We start from the raw sequence: 12,924 nt of genomic DNA on the forward strand, positions 1-12,924 counted from the left end.
GGAAAATATTAATCTTCTTAAAAATAATAAAGGTTGATCTGTGAGAGGAAAGGAAGTGGTGACTAACTTTTGCTCCAAAGGCTGGAAATCGGCAAACCATTTTTGTGTACTGTTCAACAGTTGGGAGGAGGTAGCTGAGGGAAGAGAGGGAGTGTCTTAGATCTTTTAAACAGTTCCAAAAGATGTCTAATCAGTACAGGATGGTCATTTTACTTGATTATTTATTTTTGCACCTAATATTATCTAATCATTATTTACAAGGTTCGAAAAACATGAACTCTATTGAAAATTCCTTCAGGCTGAAATGTGCAATTTGAAATTCTGAACCTTTCTTTTATTCCCTTAAAAATATAATTAGGGATCCCTGGGTGGCGCAGCGGTTTGGCGCCTGCCTTTGGCCCGGGGCGCGATCCTGCAGACCCGGGATCGAATCCCACGTCGGGCTCCCGGTGCATGGAGCCTGCTTCTCCCTCTGCCTATGTCTCTGCTTCTCTCTCTCTCTCACTGTGTGCCTATCATAAATAAATAAAATTTAAAAAAAAATTAAAAAATATATATATATAATTAAAGGGATCCCTGGGTGGCGCAGCGGTTTGGCGCCTGCCTTTGGCCTGGGGCGTGATCCTGCAGACCCAGGATCGATTTTTTTTTTTTTTTTATAAAAATATGTAATACTGAGTCCGCCCTGAAAAGTCTAACACAGAATGTCTGTTCTTGTGCAGATAGGGACTGTGCTTTCGATTCTCTATCTTGCAGCTCTGCGTGGGGCCTGGCACACGGTGGGCGCACAGCCAGGGTTGGCTGGGCTCAACTGTTTGTTACTTTCTGGGCTTCAGTTCCTTTATCTGTGAAACGGGGACATAATTTCCACCCAGCTGAGAGCAGTTCTGAGGGTTCAATAAGAGATCACGGGCAAGTGCCCAGCACAGGTATGCAGGTCACCGTAGGTGTGCAGGAAATGTTTCTGAAACCAAACTGTTGCCAACAGGTAGAAATGACCCAAGGGGCCATCAGCGGATGAATGGGTACGCAAAATGGGGTCCATCCAGACAGTGGAATAATATTTAGCTTTAAAAGGGCTCCCGGTGCATGGAGCCTGCTTCTCCCTCTGTCTGTGTCTCTGCCTCTCTGTCTCTCTCTCTGTAACTATCATGAATAAATAAATAAAATTTAAAAAATAAAAATATATATATATAATTAAAAATTAATAATTAATTTGGGATTATTGAAGAGAACCTGAGTCTTCCCTGATATTTACAACAGATTCTCTTGAAATATCTGAAAAAGTAGTATTTTTGGCTGATACATACAGATTAAATGAACTCTCAGTATTCTTCAAATACATTGAGTAATTTAAATTAATATGGAGGGAAAGCTCCAACTTTGAAAGAAATTTATATTATGTATTTTAATTATATGTGTGGGTATTATTTCTACATATTTCTATACTATGCACATTTGTATTATATATATATTGTATATTTTTACATATAATTTCAGACAGCAAAAATACTCTATTTCACCATAAATCTACAGAATTTTTATTCTCTACCTTCATTTGTAGTATAGAAAGTGACCTTATCTTACCAATGTTTTATCAGCTACCTTGACTTCTCTTTTGTTTTTTAAATAAACCAAACTTGCTCACCTTCATCCACATTTTTAAACATGCTGTTTCCTTACCTTGAGAATCATCTTGTTTCACATTCTTTGTCTCAGTTCTACTCAGTTCCATGTCTCATCCTAAATTTCCCTCAATGGGAGCTGCCCTCGTTTTCATCTACTTTAGGTCCTTCTGGTAAGAGTGTCTGTTGCCTTCTGAAATTTCCCTTTGCAACATTCATTAACACTTTTTTCTTCTTTTCCTAATTACCTAAATTTGTGGGTATCTTTAAAAAATCTATACTGTCTCCTAGTTTATTGTTCATTATGGTGTAATCTCAGCAAGTGATGCAGAACCTTGATTTATGGACAGAGCTTAGCGACCAAAAAATTGCATTCCTGAATAAATAAATGAACGCTTGTTTATGGTGTCTATTCTTACATATATAACTCCATAGTTATTTTAACACTATTATTATTATTTTTAAATTGTTACATAGGATGGATGGCCATGGAAAAAATGAAACTAGCACACATTAGACATGCAATATCACAGGACATTTTTTATATGAATGTCAGCAGTACTTTTCCCCCCTAAATATTTCTAAGTGTATCTTTATAAAATATAAGCAGCAAAAAATAAAATAAAATATTAGAATATATTAGCCTATGCTCAACATTAATTATTTTCCCCTTCTACAATCAATTATACTTTCATTAGTGAGGTGTTTCTTCAATATTCATCAAAATCTTAATCATTGTTGTGATCTATTGTTAGAACATAGTGTACACAGAAAGTCCATAAAACTTGAAGGTGTCATACAAAACTGCTTTTTTTTCCTACTAGAATTTTTACTTTCAGATTTTTATGTTCTGTATTCAATATTTGCCCTTTGATGCATTTGAAGGCTGTGCTTTCTAATTTATATATCAAAATTTACAGTGTGAAAGATTATAATTTATGATTATGCACTGGAGGCCCCTGAACCCACACTCAGAGTCATAGTATGTTGGCACCTCTTCCCAGGGGCTTAGCCAGGTGCCAGGGAAGGAAGTCTGGCTCACAGGCTGTGCACGAGTGGGACCGACTGCAGCCAGAATGGAATGAACTGCACACACATCAGCTGCACATCTATAGCCTTCCAGGACCCCTAGGCAGCCGACATGGGCTTTTGGCACACAGCCTTGGGGCCCCAATCCGACATCTGCCAAAGCCCAAGCCTGCAGTAATTTGACTGCTATATTCCATTGCACATCTTTAGGGACCAGTTTCCCTTCCAGCAGCTGTGAGGTATCTAGAACTTTCCCTGAGAGATCATGTTCCCTGGTTCTGAAGCTTTTCCCTATAGAGCAGCCCGAGGGCACTGTTTTCCCTTTTCAGCTCAACTGCCAGCACTCTGAGCTGAGGGAGCTGGCCCCTCCACCTAAGCCCCGTCTTAAGAAAATGTTCTTTTGAACACCCTGGGAGATGCGTGTGGGCCAGAGCCGGGTCTGGGGGGATGTTGAATGGGGTTTCCCAGGAAGCTAAGTAGGGTACATGAGGTCCTACCAGTGGCTTGAGGTATGTGGGGAGTGAGTGCAGATCTTGATGCTGGAGGGAAGGAGAGGATGAGCTGGGATACTCTAAGTATCCGGGGGCAGCTCCATGAATGGCTGAATCAGGCTTTAGGTACCACTTTTCCCAGAGGAAGCTTTATCTCAAGAGGTCTCAGGAGTTCCACTGGGATACAGAGTAGTCCTGGGATGAAAAATCCCTGGGTACCCCAGGTGCTAGAGGCCCCTCAATCTACACTGTCTGTAAGGAATCAGGTTTACGCCACTCATCAAACAAACCTCAATGCCCAGAAATATATATATATGAAATAAAATTAAAAGACATAGCATGTTTTCATCTACAATAGCAGAGGATATGTGTTTGATATTTGGTAATGTCAAGGATGCTATAATACTGGCATTACAAATTGCATTACTCAATTCCTTCTTTTATAAATTTCATATATATTTATTGAGTTCCTTCTATATAGTAGATCTGGGCAACAACACCCTAAGACAAATTCCTGCCCTTAGGTATTTATATTCTAAAAAGAATATACATATAGCTACCTTGTAGGAAGAAACTTGATAGTATATACCATGAACTTTAAAAGTGGTCACCAGGAATTCCATTTGCACTACACCTATGAAAGGATGTGACAAATGATCTAAATATGTTGATTATACCTTTATATATGACAGGAACTTGGTAAAGAAAATGAATTAAATTCTCTATAAGAGAATGGATTAAAGACATTTGATCAAATACTCTGGCAAAACAACCACAGCAATTGATGGGGCTTTAGACCAGATCATATGCACCATGAGAATTATTATGTGGGCATTTTGATGTTTGTGGACAATGTTAGTGTAGGAGAATGCTTATGAAATAAATATGTATGAGATGTAGAATTAACACAAAAAATTAAAACTTGAGAAAAATACTGGAAGGAAACACAGCAAGATGGATTCTGATGCATAGAAGTGGGTGATTTATTTATAATATTTTCCTATTAAAATAACACAGATAATATTTCTAAAATTCCTTACCCCTAAAAATAATATACTTTGCATTTATTTTCTATTATGAGAATATGTGACATTTTCTCTGTTTTAAATCCTTAATTTTCTTTTTTTCATTTACTAAAATCACATTTGGATAATAAAAGAGTAAGAAGGCCAAGATAAAAAAAATGAATTAGTAAGTGACAACTATTGATTGTCTACTCTATATAATGTACAGTGTAGAACTTAAAAATGAGGATAGTTTGAGATGGCTTTCATTTTTATGAACGATTTTAGAAACAAAACCCCCCCTCTCTTCAAAGCAATGGTTTAGTAAGGTACTTCAAAATGGGCTTTTGCTGTAAATACATTTGCTCTTTGTGTGCCTGAAGTTAGTTTCAAGGAATATTGAAGAATTTTTACAAGGACAGCATGAAATGTGATTTTTCTTGAATAACCTCTTCTTTTATGGTAAATATAAAAGACTGGTATGCTGATTACTATAATTTTCATGTCTATCACAGTAATTTCATATTTCTTGAAATTTTCATCCATTTATTTATTATTAGTCATAACAATTGATTCTAAAATACTGAAAGAACATGTTTTCATCTTTAAACACAAAACCATTGGAAGTGTGTTAGAATTTTCTACCCATTTTGTGTTTACACTTTTGTATTTTACCAAAAGCTCCACTCTCCTTTTACAAATAGTTATCAAAATTGTAGAAGGCATCATTTTAATATATTCTCCTCACAATGCACCCTAAAACTTGGTTAAATAATAGTTTACTTTCCTGTTAATAAAAATTTCTAGACTGAAAGAACCCAAATGCAGGCTGGCCCCTGTAACTTCTAGATTTCCACAGTCTTAAGTATGAAGTTACCCGTAAAGACTCAGCCCAGCACCCGTAGGGTGGGCTCTGGCTAGAGCCTCTCCAATACAATTCTGCAGCTTTGTATCCAGTGAGTCAGGCTGTGTTTCCCCCCACCCTCCCACCCCTACACCCACCCCCAACTCCCCGCCTGCCTGCCTCCCCACAAGCTGCGTGCCCTGTTTGTTCTAACTGGCTTTTCTAGCTGGTCCCCATGGGCCTATCATTTCTCCACTTTCCCCAGAAGTTGTGATAACTACACCTCCTTTGGGTTCTCTTTTATTTTTGTTGTTAGAAAAATGCAGATGCTTAGATGTCTCCTGATGAACTCCAAAGGATACCAAAGTTTGAAGGTCATTGCTTTAACCTCACTCTGAGGAGACTACAACTGGCAAAATGACTACATTCTCCTTTGAGTAAAGTTAGGTCAATTTTTTTGTGTGGTTAAAAGCCGACATTCTTTCAGAGATTGCATGATTACCAAGGAAGTGACCATTAAAACACAATTTTTATGGAAATATTTTTGGAGTTTTATAATGTTTGTATGCCGGTGTTCCAAAATATCATTCGACAACAGATTGGGTTATTGGAACAATCATTAAAATAGTAAGTTTTGTCCCCAGGAACCAATATGAGGAAATAATAATTCAAAATTATAATGCCTATCTTTTTCAACAACCTATATAGTGAGCAAAATTGAGTATTCCATACATCAAAAATGTTTCCTGTACTAAAAATTTCTGCATTTTAACTAAATCAACTAAAACCTATGTAAAAAAAAAATGTGTTGAAGTTCAGTTACTGGAATTAAGAAAATCAAATGCAATAAAGACTTAGTGTGGACCAGTATTTTCCCACTCTGTGTAGATGAACAGCAGTTGCATAATTCTTGTACCCTGGGACTTAGATGACTTTTTAGAGATCTTAAAAAAATTAGTATCAAATTAACCAATTATAGAACTATTCAGTGGTCATTTACTTGATGATACTAAAATGATTATTCTAAGATATTATAATGATAAATCAATATTCTATAAAACTTAGATTTAATTAATGTGATCTAGAAGTACTCATTAATTTTTTAATATAGTTACATTATTTTAATTTATTTTCTTGCAGCAGTTTCAGAACTGTACCCCAGAGCACAATGTAACTATAAAAGTAAAAGGTCTTGGTGCGCCTGGGGGATTTAGTTAATTGTCTGTTTCTACTCAGGTCATGATCTCAGAGTCCTGGGATCAAGCCCTGCATCGGGCTCCCTGCTCCGTGAGGAATCTGTTTCTCCCCCTCCTTCTGCTCCTCCCCCTGTTTTCTCTCTTTCTCCTTCTCTCTAAAATAAATAAATAAAATCTTAAAGCACACACATAAACAACTACCTGGCTGGAATGATAGATGAGGAGAAGGAAGATAGGCAAATAGGTACATAGACAAATACAGACAAAAATATTCTGGACTGTACTCTTGTCAAGTATTTCTCAAAATTCTACATCTATTACATATAATTTCATTACATGCTATTTTTCTTTTAGCCACATGCATAGGTACTATTTCAAATAGATATAAAAGAGAAGTGGAGCATGAGATCACCTTATATAATTATTCTCATATGTCATGACTAAAGGCAGAAGTTATTATAATTCCTGTTTAATGTAAATTATTTAAATCCAGTGATACAATATTCTTTCATATTAGGTAGAAGCTTGCTCAGCCTGTATTTTCCAACATAAGTAATTTGATTTTCTGAGTGCAGTTATATAAAAAAACAAACGTTTTATAGATATTTGCTTAGCTTTTACTTAACTTTTTAAAATCCTGGGGTGCCTGGCGATTCAGTCACTTAAGAATCTGCCTTTGACTCAGGTCATGATCCTGGGGTCCTGAGATCGAGCCCATGTTGGGCTCCCTGCTCAGTGGGGTGTCTGCTTCTCCCTCTCCTTCAGCCTGTAGCTCCCTCTGCTTGTTCTCTCTCTGTCTGTCAAATAAATAAATAAAATATTTTTAATAAATAAATAAAATCCTATGAAAGCCTAAAACTAAAATAAGGAATAAAAAGGCCACATATACTAATAAGCTAAGGAATATATGTAATGTTATAACTTAAAAAAGAAGGATTTTATAAAAATAATCTTTTTAAAGAATAACTAATGTTTAAATAAGATTCATCAAAAAATTACAAATTGATTTCAGTGTTAAAGATCAGAAGGAAATTATTTTTTGTCAGTGAAGCTGAAATACATCAGACTTTTTATCATTCAGTGTTTTAGTGTTAATCTTCTGGTGGATATTTTATGTATCCTTCTATATTCTGTTGAAAGAACCCCCCTATATTACTTTATTGAGTAACAGAGAACTGCTGCTCACTTAACTTAGAAATCAAAGGTTATTATTTCCACAATTATTGTTTTTTTTCCAATTCTAATTTTCAAAATACGAGCAAGTCTTTGATTTCAAATTATTTACTATTTACCACTCTATTAGAAATACATCTATTGGGGATCCCTGGGCAGCTCAGCGGTTTAGCGCCTGCCTGCGGCCCAGGGCATGATCCTGGAGTCCCGGGATCGGGTCCCACGTCGGGCTCCCTGCATGGAGCCTGCTTCTCCCTCTGCCTGTGTCTCTGCCTCTCTCTCTCTGCGTCCCTGTCTCTCATGAATAAATAAATAAGATCTTAAAAAAGACATCTATCTATTTATCTATCCATACACATATTACATGTGAACATACACTCAGAATTTTTTCTAAGGTAAATATAGGAAATATCAAATTCATTACATTTGGGGAATCTTTACAATATTTTGAAAAGAAATTTCAATGTTTGAAAGTTTTTGATATAAGATACCATGCTAAATTTTAAATACATATGACATTGAATTAACTACATTTTGAATTTCAGGTCAGAGTTAATTTAGGGAGAGAAAGTATAGGAGAAGACTCAAGAAATCAGTTAATTAAAAACTGATTTTTTTCCTTTAGATAGTGAAGTTTAGACATTACAGTTTTGAGTTAGACTTAGTATTTTACTAAGTAACACAACAAAGAATTAACTCTTTTATATACTCTTACTAATCAAAAGTCTTAGAAATATATGATACAGTATAGATTTTATATAGATACAATATTTATTTTGGTTAAGAGGGATTCTAAACTCTAGGTAATTACACTGATGAAATCTTTTTGGATGATGTTTTTTATACCTTGTATTGATTCTTCTAAGACCTATGTAGGAGGTAGTATAACATATTCTCTTCTAATGGGCTTAGTTTAACCCAAAGTAAGAAAAGTTACAATTATTTTAATTGTTGAATCACGCGTGCTTTAATGGATGCTACCTCATTAAATCATTGAAAATGCTAAGATAAATTAGAATTTTTAAAAATCAGTATTTATACCTTGTAATAGGTATTTAGTATCTGTCTGGATATACTTTTAATAATACTTAAAAATGAGATGAGTTTCTGGAGGGCTATTTTGTTATGGAGATTCTACTTAATAATGTCTATTAGAAAATCCCACTGCCTGTAAGTTATTATTCACTACGTCTCATTTACTGCTATCTATTTTAATTATATTTTAGAGGAACCTAATCAAGCCTTTCTGTTAACTAAACAAACCACTTAGACCAGACTGCATTTTTCCTTCTGAATAGTGTACTATCCTTCCAAGGCTGCAAATGATCTTTAAACTTCAAGTAGAGTTTATGCAGGAAGGTCGATCTTTATTGATTTAGCCTGATCTTCCAGATGGTCCTCCTATTTACTGAATAGTGTTCCTAAATTAGTAAAGATAGAGCTCAAACATTCTGTGAGGTATTGTAATGTGTGTATTTTTTAAGTGAAATAAAGTCTGTGTGATATGTTACAGGGGAAAATCAATTTGATCCAACTATATTTTCATTTCTTTACACCAATTGGATCTAATCAGGAATTTTTGTTCCTCAAACATCTGCCAGACTCTAGTCAATACAAAGTAATCCACTCTGGACGTAAATAAAAAATCTGTATGATTTTTTTCCCTCCTGTAGTGAGATTGTGGTAAAAGACAATCTAAAGAGTCTAGCGTTGTTAACACATTTTTTTTCTCTGAATGTACTTTTTTTCCGCTAAGACTTCTTCTTCATGCCCAATATCAACTAGTATTTAGTATGAGTATTGCCTTTTCTTACATATCTAGAGTTTGGTTTTGCTGTAATAAATGCATGCTTTAGATGCATTTAGAATGATGCTTTATAAATATTTGACTTACGTTGTTATGTTAAAATATGAAGAGGACTTTTTATAGATTTCCTAATAGCTTATTATTCTGCTGTGACTGTCCTTATTTATTGCTACCCTTGGATTACACACAAGCACTTGCCTACTCAGCTCTTATTGTTCATCAGTTTGCTTAGGATAATTTTTTTTCATTATTAACTTTACAAACTGTATCTCAGAACAGAAAGCCTGTAACCAGTTCTGGATATTGAGATCTGACTGGGCTCTTAGGGTTACTATCTGATGCAGAGCCACACTTCTGTGTGTCTATTCAAAGAATGACTCATAGAAGCAGTCTGAAGCTGGCGAGATCACTTGGTCTGGAAAATGATGAAATATTCCACCCTGACTCATTTAGGTCATAATATGGTTCTCATTTACCATGTAATTGGAGAGCTTCAGAACTGATATAGAAGAATACACAGCCAATGACCCAAGTAGTACATAGCATCTACAGAGTGCAAAAATATTTTATACCTGAAAATTGGAGTGGTATTTGGGATTCCCATGACCCAGAAATCACTAGAAACAAGTTGTTCCAAGAGTAAACCTTTCACTGTGTTTATGAAAGTGTGGTCAGGGTTTTATTCTCCTGGGGGATGAAATGTTTCCTCCATCTTGCAGTACCAGCAATTTCATATAATTTATATGACACCACTTAGCAGAAGCAGACAATAAATTTTGAGACTAAGAATTCATGAGATGGGGATATTTGGAAGTACTTGGAGCAGAAAATGAAAATTGGAAAAGGGATGATGAGTCTTCTGAAGATGATTTCCAATGTATTTTTATTTTCCTTTCATTCTTATGAATAAGAATTTGTTACTGAAAGCTTACTAATAGCTATGTGAAACTGAAGAAAGCATGCTTCTGAAAACTTACACAGCTTGGTTTTAGGAAGAGCTGACAGTGAAATAGACTGTTGAATGTGAAATAAACCACAGAACAAAAAGTAATCATCAGATGAGAAAAGAAGGATAGAGGATTCCTGGTCATCACATTCAACATAACTGACACAAACTGTTAGGAATTCTATTTCTAAATTCGATTTGCTATCTAATGTATTTCCCACATGTGAATCAGATCTATATACAATGTAACAAACATTCATTCTAATTGAAAAATAGAACATCATATATTAATGTTCAAAGTGAATAATGTGTATGGCTTGACCAGATCGGTTTAAATTGTGGTTAACATGAGGGTGACCTGAGAGCCGAAATATCTGAAAAGAGATTTGAAGGACAGATCTTCAGTAAAACTTTTTCACAAGTTTTGGAAATTTTACTTCAGTGTTCAGTGTTCGTTAGGTATTCAGTTCAAGACATTATTTGTGTTTTGTTTTGTTTTGTGTTACATACCCTTTCCTGCAACTGCTATTTACAGTGAGAAAACAATTCTTTTTTCTTTTCTTTTTTTAAGTTTTAAAGTTTCGGGTGTACAATACAGTGATTCAGTACTTCCTGACATCATCACAACAAGTGCCCTTCTTAATCCCCATCACCTATTTAACCCATCCCTCACCCCACTCACCTCTCCTCTGGTAACCATCAGTTTATTCTCTATAGTGAAGATCCTGTTTCTTGATCTACTTCTCCCTCTCTTTTTTTCTTTTCTTTGCTCATTTATTTTGTTTCTTAAATTCCATATGTGAATGAAATCATCCTACCTGAAAAGGTGAAAGACCTGTACTCTGAAATCTGCAAAACACTGATGAAAGAAGTTGAAGATGGCACAAAGAAATGAGAAAAGGAAACTCAATTCTTGACAATAAAGAGTGATTTTCAATTATGAGTAGGATTCTTTGTGTAGGCCAAGATGGTAAGTTTATAGCACACTTTTCTTCCTAATACTGATACAACTTTTCTCAGTCACCTGAAGATTATTCCTTGTGATTATCTTCTAAATTTCCTATTGTCAATACTTTTTTTCCCTCAGCGATTATCCTATTTTTATTTATTGGTAGCCTAGATATTATCTCTTCCACTAGAATATATCTTACTACCATCTACTAAAGAAAAATGATAGCTTTTAAATTTATCAAAATTCTCATGTTTAAATTATTTACTCCCAATATTTTAAAACTCTAATACTGATTATAATGTATAATACGGATTTTACTTGGAACTGGTCACATATTTAGAAGCAAGACAATCAGAAGTTTTGACCTGGTGGAATATAATGATATAATGGGGCTGAAACCAAAGGATTGGTTGAAAGTCTTTATAAGAAACAAACAAAAATATATATAAAATCACTAGAACCCCCTCCTCCACGTACACACACAGTAAACATGAAGTCATGCAACCACAGGTATTTTAATTAAACCTGCTAAAATATTGCAGGGTTATTTTGTTGAAAGATGAAAGCCATGAAACTCAAAACTCACAGCAAAGGATCAGGTAGAGATGAAATACTAAAAATAGATAAAGTGAAAGTGAAAGACAACACGCTGAATGATAAGCGTCTCCATTCTGAAAGCCTCCTTTAGCTCCAATAACCCTGGCGGAAGATTGGAGTATTCTCTCTATGGAAAATCACCAACCTTAGAGAAAAGAACTACCAGTGATTGACATTTGGGATCCTCCAATGGACTGGTGAAGCCCATCCCCTAAACAAGAATTGAAGAAAAAAAAGAAAAAAAAGAAAAAAAAAGAATTGAAGAAAAACCCATAAAAAAGCACATTATTTTTAAATTTCAGTAGATCTGAGATGAAAAATAAAGCTTAAAAGCTCTTAAATTAAAATTACAGGCCATTCAAAAGTAATTGTTGAACAGATCATTTGGTACTAATCAGTAATACCAGTGGAAGTGTGAGGCCATTGGAACAATTCATTCATATTCTGATGAAAATTATTTCACTTTCACATCACATACCCAAATTACTATTGATATATCAGAAAGGTTAAAGATATTTTTAAGTTCCGAAATTCTCAAAAAATTACCGTTTCTGGCATCACCAGTAGGCAATGGGAGTTAGGTTTGGCAAATTGAATGAGTTCAAGAAGGAATAAGATGTAACATGGTGGACTGCCTTGCCCTCAGGAAGATGATGCTCCTTTCATCCCAGGAAGGGCTTTCTGCTTTGACCTGCTCAAGTTAATGACACGTGAGCAGAAATGAAGTGTGTCATGTCTACAGGAAGCTTTTCAAAGCCACTTCTAATGCAGTTTATTAGTGCTAAAGTTTGTCTGAAATAAAAAAGGCAACTTCTGCTCTCAGGCAGTTTTCACCATTACAAAAATGACTGCATCAAAACATTTTCTAAACTTTATAATTCTATAGCCAAATTGTCTAGAAGATGTTGGAAGATATGATAGGTAATTAGCCTAACTAAAAGACTTTCATATAATTTTGGCTCAGCCTTTGTTCTCACCCATTTAGTCCTCCTTAAAACTATAGGTTAACAAAGAGACATTTCTATTTTACTTCACCTTACAAATAAAATTCATAGTTTCTTTTATAAAGTAGAGGTCCTTTTGAAATACAATTATTGATTCACATAAAGACCAATTTTATTTCTGGTTATTTTAGGTATAACATGACCTCCAGAAATATGTACCTTCTCATTTTTTTTTAATTCTGTACCTAATTATTTTCTGACTTAGGGAATAGTTCTTTTATTAATGAGCCAACCTTTGATACTGGTTTTAGGTAGC

The 12,924-nt window shown here is 34.9% G+C and overlaps 1 pseudogene; it reads left to right on the plus strand.

Moving 5' to 3' along the window:
• LOC140599124 (importin subunit alpha-1-like) overlaps nucleotides 1-12,924 on the plus strand; it is a 54,085-nt pseudogene that overhangs the window by 7,158 nt on the left and 34,003 nt on the right.

This window comes from Vulpes vulpes, chromosome 5, assembly GCF_048418805.1.
Source record: "Vulpes vulpes isolate BD-2025 chromosome 5, VulVul3, whole genome shotgun sequence".
Lineage (NCBI taxonomy): Eukaryota > Metazoa > Chordata > Mammalia > Carnivora > Canidae > Vulpes > Vulpes vulpes.